Raw genomic sequence first — 13187 nt, 5'->3', positions numbered from 1 at the left:
TCCAGTGTGGTGGTAACCCAGGAGTGAGGGAAAACCTCAGTGCCTTGACTCAATGTGGCGTGACCTCAGTCAGGCTCCCACTCCCTACTCTCCAGACTGCAACCTTCAGCTGAGGAAGGAGTGATTTGACCACTGTCCTGAGAATTAGTGGAGAACTATACTGTGTTAACCTCTTAAAATGTGGAGGTTGACTTTTTGGTAAAAAAAGACAAAAGATGGGGCTTCTGGACTTTTTAGGCACCGTGTATAAACATAACATAACAATCATAGAATAAAGATAAAAATCAACATTTTATTAAGAACATATTATTTTTTCATTGTACTAGACAACAGAGATTGCTAAAAGAGCATCTAATCACAGCAGGACTCATATCCTCCATAATATACAGATTTTACCACCATTTCACATTTTCAATTTTGAAAATAGATGGTAAACATTTAATACATAATCTTCAGAAATATGATTATTCTACTCGCGGTATTAAGTGTACTGCTTGAGAAGGAGAAAGCTCTACATGTTTCGCGTGTTTTAACACGCTTCTTCTGGAGCGAGAGATTTGTGTGACTAGTAAACTGACAAAGAAACAAAAAAAATAATAAAAAAATATTAATTATTATTATTAATTAATCATATCCCTAATAGAATAGGAACTAAACAACATAAGTCAACATATGATGTATTGCAGATTAATAACAGGAATGGGGATCCCACTGTCAAAATCAAGGGGGGGGGGGGGCAGCAGCGTATATATAGGTCACCATGGGGACATGTAAAACATAATAGCTAAATTTCAATAGTAACAAGAGGTAAAAAAAGGAAAAACAGAAACTCACTCAAAAAAGTGGGTTCAAAACGAGAGACCCCACAAGGCTGATTCCCAATCCTATAGAGGACTGCTGCAGTTTCAATGTTCAAATGGTTGATAGCACCTAAACGCATGTACTGTATCAATGCCTCCAGTTCAGGAGAAAGGTTTTTTATTTTATCTTGTTTTACGGTACTTTTTGGCCACGATATCCTAAGAGTAAGAGAGCCACCAATTATTTAGTAGGTCACAAGGGCAATCATAGTAGAAAAAAAATATAAATAAAATATGTTATATTAGGAGCACTCACCACACCATAAAGTATGGCCTCTCCTGCAAACATCTAGTGTTTGTAAGCCTGAAATCAGGAGGCTGTATAAATCAGTAGTTGTCTCAAACCGTGTGGAACATCTGATTCGGACAAGAAAGTTTGCCTGTGTAGTTGCACCAGAGCCAGATAATCTGTAACAGTGGTATAATAAGGTTAAAAACTTGGAGGCTCTCTCCAAGAGAGAGTTACATACCACTGTTACAGATTATCTGGCTCTGGTGCAACTACACAGGGAAACTTTCGGATGTTCCACACGGTTTGAGACAACTACTGATTTATACAGCCTCCTATAACATATTTTATTTATATTTTTTTCTACTATGATTGCCCTTGTGACCTACTAAATAATTGGTGGCTCTCTTACTCTTAGGATATCATGGCCAAAAAGTAAAACAAGATAAAATAAAAAACCTTTCTCCTGAACTGGAGGCATTGATACATGCGTTTAGGTGCTATCAACCATTTGAACATTGAAACTGCAGCAGTCCTCTATAGGATTGGGAATCAGCCTTGTGGGGTCCCTTGTTTTGAACCCACTTTTTTGAGTGAGTTTCTGTTTTCCTTTTTTTTACCTCTTGTTACTATTGAAATTTAGCTATTATGTTTTACATGTCCCCATGGTGACCTATATATACGCTGCTGCCCCCCCCCCCCCTGGTTTTGACAGTGTGATCCCCATTCCTGTTATTAATCTGCAATACATCATATGTTGACTTATGTTGTTTAGTTCCTATTCTGTTAGGGATTTGATGTTGTATAATATTTTTGTATGATTAATTAATAATAATAATAATAAATATATATTTTTTTGTTTCTTTGTCAGTTTACTAGTCACACAAATCTCTCGCTCCAGAAGAAGCGTGTTAAAACACGCGAAACATGTAGAGCGTTCTCCTTCTCAAGCAGTACACTTAATACCGCGAGTAGAATAATAATATTTCTGAAGATTATGTATTAAATGTTTACCATCTATTTTCAAAAGTGAAAATGTGAAATGGCGGTATAGTCTGTATATTATGGAGTATATGAGTCCTGCTGTGATTAGATGCTTTTTTTAGCAATCTCTGTTGTCTAGTACAATGAAAAAATAATATGTTCTTAATAAAATGTTGATTTTTATCTTTATTCTATGATTTTTATTTCATACATGGTGCCTAAAAAGTCCAGAAGCCCCATCTTTTGTCTTTTTTTGTAAAATATTAATTGGGACGTGGCACTTGCTGTACTTCTGTGTATCCACAGCACCACTCTGTGTGAGATGCATTTTTTGATTAACTTTTTGGTAAGCGTTCTCTGTTGGTGGTGGTGATTCTTCACTTGGAGGTGTTGTGCTTGGCAACCCTTCACAGCAACAGTGGAATGGCATTGGATGGACTTTTTGTCCTTATTTATGAACATTTATTAAGTTTATATGCTATATCAAATGACAGGCACAAGAGCACTTTACTGATATATGAGTTATTGCACACAGCAGTTTATTTTCCTGATTAGTTATTGCAAAATAAACATTTTGTGATTTATCAGCTGTTAGTTGGTTTATGATATTTAAGTACATTTGCCACTTTATTGGAAAATTTAACGAGACAGTGCACCTTTTTTTTTCTTAGCCTAAAATCTTTCTTACCTACTGCTATAAGCCACATAACTTTTTTTCCAATAAATCACATTTATTGAGTGAATAAAGCATAACAGAAAGTTACACAAACAGACATTAACGACTTAAATGCAACCAACCTTCACATCTAGTTAATGACACCATCCACATATTAAAAAAAAATAATAATATCAACAATATCAATTGTGACATCGGCATCAAATGCTAAAAGAAAAATATGGAGCACTTCATAAATTTGCATGTCATCCTTGCCCAGGGGCCATGCTCATCTTCTCTGTATCATTAAAATTTTATTATATGTCCTGCCGAAGTGAGGACTGGCCACATATTGAGGATGTAAACCCCCACGTACACCCAGTGAAGAGAACAGCCTCAGATGATGCACAGGGATGAAACAAATCTCCCTACATACGTTTTACATGTATATGTGCTGTCTTCACCTTTATATATTCTTTATAAAATGCACATCGTGTTACAGATTTTCTCTTCCTGTTCAGCACTGGGAGTGGATTGTTGGCATACAGCCAAGACAGCTGATTTTAGGAAAGGCACACACCCCCTCTCCTCATTGGCAAAGGAAGGAAGTAATGTGCAGAGCTTTGCTCTAAATCGAGCAGCACTTAGCTAATCTATTTATAGCAACCTCCCACGACAAACTTTAGGCTGCTTTTATCTCCCATCTCAGAGAACTTGTCAGAAGTTATCAGGTTGATAAGAGCTACCGGACAGAAGAAACATACTGGACGTGCTTTGGAGAGAGATAAGAAAACACTACAGATATATGTGCCCAGCTCAAATTTCATGAATTGGGTTTACATCCACTTTAACTGTAATGAAGAATATCCTCTTGCAGGCCTGAGATGCCCAGCCCTCTTCACATTTTTGAACACTGTGGGAGTTAATTCTTTCAGGTCTAATTTTTTAGATGCTCCTGACAGCAGTCCACTCCCTCCTCCACTTTCCTCCACTGAAAAAGTAAACTTATTTAAATTGTTGTATCACTCCCAAAAGAGCCGCTGGCAATTTGCCCAGTTTTTTTCAAAGTCGATTGCCCCGAACACGCTCACAGATGCTCTTGTATTCAAAAACCAGTCTAAGGGTGTTCTTTTGTTGTTTTAATGTGTTTGTGAGCAACTGGGATAGGGTTGAGGAAATTGAGTGGGATACTCCAAAAACAGAACTATGTACAGACTACAGACAATAAACTCCTTTCTTTAACCACTTGACCACTGGGCACTTAAACACCCTTAATAACCAGACCAATCTTCAGCTTTTGGTGCTCTCACATTTTGAATGACAATTACTCAGTCATGCAACACTGTACCCATATGAAATTGTTGTCCTTTTTTTCACACAAATAGAGCTTTCTTTTGGTGGTATTTAATCACCTATCAGTTTTTTATTTTTTGTGCTATAAAAGAAAAAAGACCGAAAATTCTGTGAAAAAATGAATTTTTCTTCGTTTCTGTTATAAAATTTAGCAGATTAGTAATTTTTTCTTCATAAATTTTGGCCAAAATTTATACTACTACATATCTTTGGTAAAAATAAGTACAAATTGGTGGATATTATTTGGTCTTTGTGAAAGTTATAGAGTCCACAAGCTATGGTGCCAATATCTGAAAATTTATCACACCTGAAGTACTGATGGCCTATTTAAATTCTTGAGACCCTGAGGCCGCGTACACACGGGCGGACTGTTCGCCCAACTTTGTTCGTCAAACAATCCGACAAACAGTCCGCTCAAAATTTGCATGAACGGACTTGACCACACACGATGAACGAACAGTCCGCTGAAAGCGTGCGCGATGACGTGAACGGCACGTACGGTGGGACGAGAAATACGACGTCCAATACACTGCAATGCAACCTTCGCCGTGTAAATCCTTTCTGAGCATGCGCGAAACTTAGTTTGTCGAACAAGCCTACACACGAGCGGACTGTCCGCTGAAACCAAGTTTCAGCGGACTGTCTTACGGAAATTCCGAAAAACTTTGTTCGTCAGACTGTCCGCTGAAACTGTCCGCTGAAGCCCACACACGAGCGGACTGTCCGCTGAAACACTGTTCAGCGGACAAAGTTGGGCGAACAGTCCGCCCGTGTGTACGCGGCCTGACATGCCAGAAAAGTACAAATACCCCCCAAATGACCCCTTTTTGGAAAGAAGACATTCCAATGTATTTAGTAAGAGGCATGATGAGTTTTTTGAAGTTGTCATTTTTTCCCACAATTCTTTGCAAAATCAAGATTTTTTATCCTTTTTTTTTTTTCCACAAAATTGTCATATTATCAGGTTATTTCTCACACACAGCATATGCATACCACAAATTACACCCCAAAACACATTCTGCTATTACTCCTGAGTACGGCGATACTACATGTGTGAGACTTTTACACAGCGTGGCCACATACAGAGGCCCAAAATGCAGGGAGCGCCATCAGGCGTTCTGGAGCACCCAGGACAATTCTGACATTTCTCTTCTACATGTAAAAATCATCATTTATTTGCTAAAAAATTACACAGAACCCCAAAACATTATATATTTTTTTTAGCAAAGACCCTGGAGAATACAATGGTGGTCGTTGCAAATTTTTATCTCACACGGTATTTGCGCAGCAATTTTTCGAATGGTTTTTTTGGGGGAAAAAACTGTTTTGTGCTTAAAAAAAAAAACAGTAAAGTTAGCCCAATTTTTGAACAAAAGTGAAAGATGAAGTTACGCTGAGTAAATAGATATCGAACATGTCACTTTTCAAAATTGCACATGCCCGTGGAATGGCGCCAAACGTCGCTACTTAAAAATCCCCATAGGTGCCGCTTTAAAATTTTTTTACTGGTTACATGTTTTGAGTTACAGAGGAGGTCTAGGGCTAGAATTATTGCTCTCGCTCTAATGTTCACGGCGATACCTCACATGTGTGGTTTGAACACCGTTTTCATATGTGGACGGGGCTTATGTATGCGTTCACTTCTGCATGCGAGCACATGGGGACAGGGGCGCTTTAAATTTATTTATTTTTTTATTGTTCATTTTACTTTATTTATTTTAGTTTGACATTTTTTTCCCCAAAAATAAATGTTTGATCACTTTTATTCCTATTACAGGGAATGTAAACATCCCTTGTAATAGGAATATGGAATGATAGGTCCTCTTTACAGTGAAATCTGGGGGTCAATATGACCCCACATCTCACCTCTAGGCTGGGAAGCCTGAAATAAAATAAAAAAAAAGATTCTGGCTTTGATCGTATTGGCGAGTTGGTAGAAACACCGGAGGGTGGTGAGGGGTGGGGGGGCATCTATGGCTGGGTATTGCAGGGTATCACCGAGTATGGCTGGGTATCTCTGAGTATGGCTGGGTATCTCCGAGTATGGCTGGGTATTGCAGGGTATCTACAAGTATGGCTGGGTATGGCAATTTATGGCAGGGTATTGCAGACTATTGGCGGGGTATTGGCGGGGTATTGGCAGGTATTGGCGGGGTATTGGGGGTATTGCATAGTATTGGGGGTATTTCAGAGTATTGGGGGTATTGCAGAGTATTGGGGGTATTGGGCGGTATTGCAGAGTATTGGGGGTATTGCAGAGTATTGGGGGGTACTGCAGAGTAATGGCGGGGTACTGCAGAGTATTGGGGGATACTGCAGAGTATTGGGGGGTACTGCAGAGTAATGGCAGGGTACTGCAGAGTAATGGGGGGTACTGCAGAGTAATGGCAGGGTACTGCAGAGTAATGGCAGGGTATTGCAGAGTAATGGGGGTACTGCAGAGTAATGGCAGGGTACTGCAGAGTAATGGCAGGGTACTGCAGAGTATTGCAGGGTATTGCAGAGTATTGGCAGGGAATTGAGGGGTTAAATTCGGTGAGCAGCGATGTGGGCACTGCAGATGCAGCCCACAGCGCTGCTAACACCAATCTCTTTCCCCTCTGCTGTACCGATCGGTACAGAGAGGGGGAGAGAGGAACCGGCATCATAACATTTTGACGGTGCGATCACGTGGTAAACGGCCGCGACGAGCGGCTGTTTACCGTGATCCGTGATGTGCCGGGTCCATTGGACCCGGCGGTCACGGATGATCTCGTGTACGTGCCCCAGGGGGCACGCGAGAGCAGAATTCTGGGAGGCCGTTAATTAACGGCCTCTCAGAGTTAAACAACCACCCTGAAGCCGTTAATCGGCAATGGGCGGTTGTTAAGTGGTTAAAAAGCTGAAGCAGAAGTCCTTGCTTATAGCCAACTGTGGACTAGACTTTGTAGTGGAAATTTTGTGGAGTTAAATGCAGACTTCCTTCTTTAGAGCAGAGTCCCTTCACATAGAATCAGATAGATTGAGGTATTTACGGCACCAGCCAATGTCTCTTTTAGACAAACACACAGCTGACTCTTTAGCACAAGAGGGGTGACAGCAGCCCAAAAGTCTCTAATATCTCTCTCAGCAGTCTGTACTCACACAATGTCCAGGGACAGGTGGTTGCCGCCTTCCAACTCTCAAGCGACTCCTTTCCCCAGTGATACCACACTAGATCTTCAGCAGACAGCCACTCAGTCAGCTCTCTGTAGGCTTCAGCATCCAGGCCTTCAAGTCACCCAGTTGAGGCCTCACAAACAGCAAGCACATGGCAGCGTTGTCCTGGAAGGATGCAATCCCTCCAGACTGGACTGACCCTCTGCAGGAAAACACTCAGAAGCTCAGTGTCCCCAAGTATTTATACAGACTCCCAGCAGCCTTCAGGGTCCTGCTCCCTGGGATTGGCCAAGGATGTATAAATATTCATACTGCTATTTGCATTGCCCCTCACCTATGCTCTAAAGAATTCTACAGCTCTCTGGAAATCAGAGGGGACTTCTGAAACAGTGAAAAGACCTAACTGATCAAAGGTACAGTAGCTGCACTGGTTAAAGTGGGCACAATTAAAGTTACCTGACACGACAATTGCAACCACACTGGTTACAGTGAGGCAAGCTAAATTTACCTAACAAAACACACACACACAGCTCCACTGAACGCAGTGAGTCAGCACTAAATCTAGCTAATCTTAGCACTTACTGTATCTAGAAGAGTGCTATATTACTCCTGCAGTCCTGGAAGTTCAGAGCTGTGAAGAGTACTGGGCATCACAGGAGAAAATACTTCTTCAGGACCCTTTCTTAGTCTGCAAGACATTGGTATATACTCAGTTTCAAGTAAGATATGTGCTGCTGTAGATTATCCACTTGCCGACCATCCGCCGCAGTTGTACTGTGGCAGAATGGCACAGTTGGGCGAAATTACTTCATGTAACGTCACTTCGTCATGTGGCCACTAGGGGGCCCCGCTCACCCCCCGAGCCGATGTGAGTGCCCAGCAATCACGATCGCTCGGGGCACATGGAGAACTGGGATTTGTATGTATAAACACACCGTTTCTGGTTCTCTGAGGGGAGAACAGACAGATCGTCTGTTCATACAGAGTATGAACAGTGATCTGTCATCTCCCCTGCACACCCCCCCCCTTCAGTTAGAACACAAACTAGGGAACACATTAACCCCTTGATTGCCCCTAGTGTTAACCCCTTCACTACTAGTGACATTTTTACAGTAATCAATGCATTTTCTAAAGCATTGATCACTGTATTAATGCCAATGGTCCCAAAAATGTGTCAAAATTGTCCGATGTGTCAGCCATAATGTCGCAGTCCTTATAAAAATCACAGATCGCCACCATTATTAGTAAAAAAATACGAATAAAAATGCCATAAAACTATCCCCTATTTTGTAGACGCTATAACTTTTGTGCAAACCAAACAATATACGCGTATTGTGATTTTTTTTACCAAAGATATGTAGAAAAATACAAAATCGGCCTAAACTGAGGAAAAAAAAATGTTTCTATATTTTTGGGGGATATTTATTATTGCAAAAGGTAAAAAATAATGCATTTTTTTCAAAATTGTTTTCTTTTTTCTTTTTTGTTTATAGCGCAAAAAATAAAAACCGCAGAGGTGATTCAATATCACCAAAAGAAAGCTCTATTTGTGGGAAAAAAAGTTGTTTGGGTGCAACGTCGCATGACTGAGCAATTGTCAGTTTAAGCGACGGAGTGCCAAATTGCAAAAAGTGCTCTAGTCAGGGAGGGGGTAAAGTCTTCCGGGGCTGAAGCAGTTAAAAAAAATTAAAAGAACTTAACTAAACCTCAGCTTTAAAGAGTAGAGCATGTATAATTTGTCTCAAAGTAGACTTCAATAATCCAATCAAGTGCAAGCAAATATACCTGTTTTCATTTTCCTTCCTTGTGTATTCTTTCCAAAGTAAATTTTTACCATATTCGCTAAGCTAAGTTACAATTCCCCTTCAAAGTGAAAACTCCTATGCAAAGTGAGCATGTCCTACTCATACAGTAAATTACCTCCAGTAGGTCATTTACTTATTTTTACCAACTGAAATGTTTAAAATAACTGACATTTGCTTTGAAAAATCATTTTAAATGCCCTCTCCTTCTCATAAAAATCCAGCACAAATCAAGAACATCCAAATCAGAACATTTATGAGATTGATGAAGGTTTAACCCTTAGATATTATAGAGAGCGACCCACCGCAATAATAGAGTACACAAAATCAATATTTTCTGTTGAGAAACATACCAATGAAATTAAATGTTATTAATGTTGAGAGGAAAACAGAGTTCCATTGGCTACCTTATGCAAGAACTGTTAAACAGTCATTTGACACATTCAGCTAGAGCTAAAATTAGTCATCCTTAACCACTTCAGCCCCGGACCAATTGTCAGCCTAAGGACCAGAGGTCTTTTTACAATTTCGCACTGCACTGCTTTAACTGGTAATTGCACGGTCATGCAATGTTGTACCCAAACAAAATTTGCATCCCTTTCCCACAAATAGAGCTTTCTTTTGATGGTATTTGATTGCCTCTGCGATTTTTATTTTTTGCGATATAAATGGAAAAAGACCGAAAATTTTGAGAAAAAAAGATATTTTCTACTTTTTGTTATAAGAAAAATCAAATAAACTCAATTTTAGTCATACATTTAGGGGAAAATTTATTCAGCTACATGTCTTTAGTAAAAAAAATGTCAATAAGCTTATATTTATTGGTTTGCGCAAAAGTTATAGCGTTTACACAGCTTTTAATTTATGACTGCCTATCTCATTTCTTGAGGTGCTAAAATGGCAGGGCAGTACAAACCCCCCCCCAAATGACCCCATTTTGGAAAGTAGACACCCCAAGGAAATTGCTGAGGGGCATGTTGAGCCCATTGAATTTTTTTTGTCCCAAGTGATCGAATAATGACACACAAAAAAAAAAAATTACTAAAAGTTGTCACTAAATGATATATTGCTCACACATGCCATAGTTATATGTGGAGTTGCACCCCAAAATATATTCTGCTGCTTCTCCTGAGTACGAGGATACCACATATGTGGGACTTTTTGGGAGACTAGCCGCGTACGGCACCCCGAAAACCAATCACTGCCTTCAGGATTTCTAAGGGTGCAAATTTTTGATTTCACTCCTCACTACCTATCACAGTTTCGAAGGCCATAAAATGCCAAAATAACACAAACCCCCCCCCCCCCAAATGACCCCATTTTGGAAAGTAGACACCCCAAGGAAATTGCTGAGGGGCATGTTGAGCCCATTGAATATTTTATTTTTTTGTCCCAAGTGATTGAATAATGATACAAAAAAAAAGTTTACAAAAAGTTGTCACTAAATGATATATTGCTCACACATGCCATAGTTATATGTGGAATTGCACCCCAAAATATATTCTGCTGCTTCTTATGAGTACGAGGATACCACATATGTGGGAATTTTTAGGAGTCTAGCTGCGTACGGCACCCTGAAAACCAATCACTGCCTTCAGGGTTTCTAAGGGTGCAAATTTTTGATTTCACTCCTCACTACCTATCACAGTTTCGAAGGCCATAAAATGCCAAAATAGCACAAACCCCCCCCCCCCCAAATGACCCCATTTTGGAAAGTAGAGACCCCAAGCTATTTACTGAGAGGCATGTTGAGTCCATTAAATCTTTTATATTTTGCCTCAAGTTGCGGGAATATTACAATTTTCTTTTGCACAAAGTTGTCACTAAATGATATATTGCTCACACATGCTATGGGCATAAGTGAAATTACACCCCAAAATAAATTCTGCTGCTTCTCCCGAGTACAGGGATACCACATGTGGGGGACTTTTTGGGAGCCTAGCCATGTACGGGACCCCGAAAACCATGCACTACCTTCCGGATTTAAATATAAAACGCTACCAAAAAAAACTGTTAGCAATCGCAGGGATCAGGCCTGACTCTGCGAACGCTGCAGTTATGCGTTTAGTGTTTTTTAAGTGACAGTGATTGATCGATACTGCACTTGGGTGGGCTGGGCGGAGGGGCAAAACGCAGGTGCTAGCAGGTATCTGGGCTGATCCTGCTAACAATGCGTTTTTTTGGAACCCTAAACTGCTGGGGACGCTAGTATAGATCTGATCAGATCAGATATTGATCTGTTCAGATTCTATACCACTACGGGAGGTTTATGCTTTGCGCGTGGGTGTTAGCGGTACTGGCACTAACCTAGCGCTGCCTAGGGCGATGCAGACCCTGACCCTAAAACCTAATTGATATCACCCGCCGGGTGATCAGGGGGTTAAACCTTTATTGAGTAATAAATGGTGGGTGCCCTGATGCTATAAAAAGAAAACTAACTAACCAGAGTCACCCGTAACACTTATACGTTGATCACTGGTGAAAGGGTTAACTAGGGGCAATCAGGGGGTTCAAATTTTTATTAGGTAGTACATGGGGGTCCCTGGCGCTATATAAAAACCTGACGGGGAACCTAAATAACTAACTGGCTAACCAGCATCACCAGTGACACTTATACGGTGATCGCTGGTGAAAGGGTTAACTAGGGGCAATCAGGGGGTTAAAAACATTATTGGGTAGTATATCAGGGTACCTAGCGCTATAAAAACCTGGCGGTGAACCTAAAAAAATAACTAGCTACCTAACGGCACCAGTGACATTAATGCAGCGATCAGAAAAACGATCGCTTAGTGATACTGGCAAAAGGGTGTGAAAGGGTTAACTAGGGGCAATCAGGGGTTAAAACCATTATTGGGTAGTATATCGGGGTACCTAGCGCTATAAAAACCTGGCGGTGAACCTAAAAAAATAACTAGCTACCTAGCGACACTAGTGACACTAATGCAGCGATCAGAAAAATGATCGCTTAGTGACACTGGCAAAAGGGGGTGAAAGAGTTAACTAGGGGCAATCAGGGGGTTAAAACCATTATTGGGGGGGTAGGGGGCTACCCTGGACCTAACATTAACTGCCCTGACAGTTTTTACTGTCACAACTGACACTGAATGCAGTGATCAGTAAATAAATGATCACTGCAATCAGTGACACTGTGACTGGGAGGGGGAGGGGGGTGATCGGGGGGGGGGGGGGGTTGTGTGCCTATGTGTGCCTACATGTCAGTGTAGTGTTTGATGCACTTACTTTCAGTGTTCTCCTCGTAGTCCGGTCAAAAAGACCACCCCGAGGAGAATGACATCACTTCCTCCCTGCCTGTGTTTACTATACACAGCGGGAGGAAGCTTCTCATTCGCCAGGAGCGATCGAGAGGGGATGGCCAGAAACCAACGGCCATCCCCTCATCCCGGATCGCTCCTGCAGCGAAACGGACCGCCGCATCCAGCGGGAGGGGGTCCGATCGGACCCCCCACCCGCTGGAAGGCAAGCACGTACATGTACGTGCTTGTGCCTGTACATGCCATTCTGATGACGTACATTGGCATGCGGCGGTCCTTAAGTGGTTAAAGTGTTTTGCTGCAATCTTTTTATAAATGTCTAATCACTGAGTCTCAGGGGTCCCGGTCAACTTAAAATCCATAAAGCCAATTTTCTACTTAACGAGGAGTTTATCCAGAACAAGAATTAGAGTAAGCAAGATAAATGATTTATATTAAGTCTCATACCAATGAATTGAAATGTCATTTATTAATGTAGAACAGAGTTACATTGGTTAGGTATGTACAATTCTATAATGACTTTTGAACAGTTATCGGATTCATTCATCTAGGGCTAAGCCTTGGTCATTCTTAAAGTATCCTACTGAAATCTCTTTGCAAATGTATTTTCATTGTAAGTCCCAGGGGTTTCAGTCAATTTAAAATCCATAAGGCTAATTTATACTCAATGGGGAGTACTTAAAATGCATAACATCAACAAAAAAAGCAGAGAACAGTATGGGGTACTTATGATAAAAGTTCCATATTAAGAAGAAAATAAAAATGTCAAGGAACATTGGTTCACATAAATAACTCATTACTCACACTGTCAAATAACCGACTGACCTTCTCTAAAAAAATGCATAATATTATTAGACGCTTGTATAAGGTGAAAATAAATATACCAAGGAAGTA

At 40.7% G+C, this 13187-nt stretch overlaps 1 protein-coding gene and 1 non-coding gene across 2 annotated transcripts in view; both read right to left on the bottom strand.

The window, feature by feature from the left end:
* Positions 1–13187, bottom strand: part of LOC143925694 (parathyroid hormone 2 receptor-like) — a 76841-nt gene that overhangs the window by 10761 nt on the left and 52893 nt on the right. The window lies entirely within an intron of this gene.
* LOC143925833 (U6 spliceosomal RNA) lies at positions 2964–3070 on the bottom strand. The gene has a single exon (XR_013262057.1). It is a non-coding gene; the product is annotated as a U6 spliceosomal RNA (small nuclear RNA).

Source organism: Lithobates pipiens, unplaced genomic scaffold (assembly GCF_037356315.1).
Source record: "Lithobates pipiens isolate NorthernLeopardFrog02 unplaced genomic scaffold, aLitPip1_a1.2 Scaffold_22, whole genome shotgun sequence".
Lineage (NCBI taxonomy): Eukaryota > Metazoa > Chordata > Amphibia > Anura > Ranidae > Lithobates > Lithobates pipiens.
This window is presented reverse-complemented; position numbering and strand designations above follow the sequence as displayed.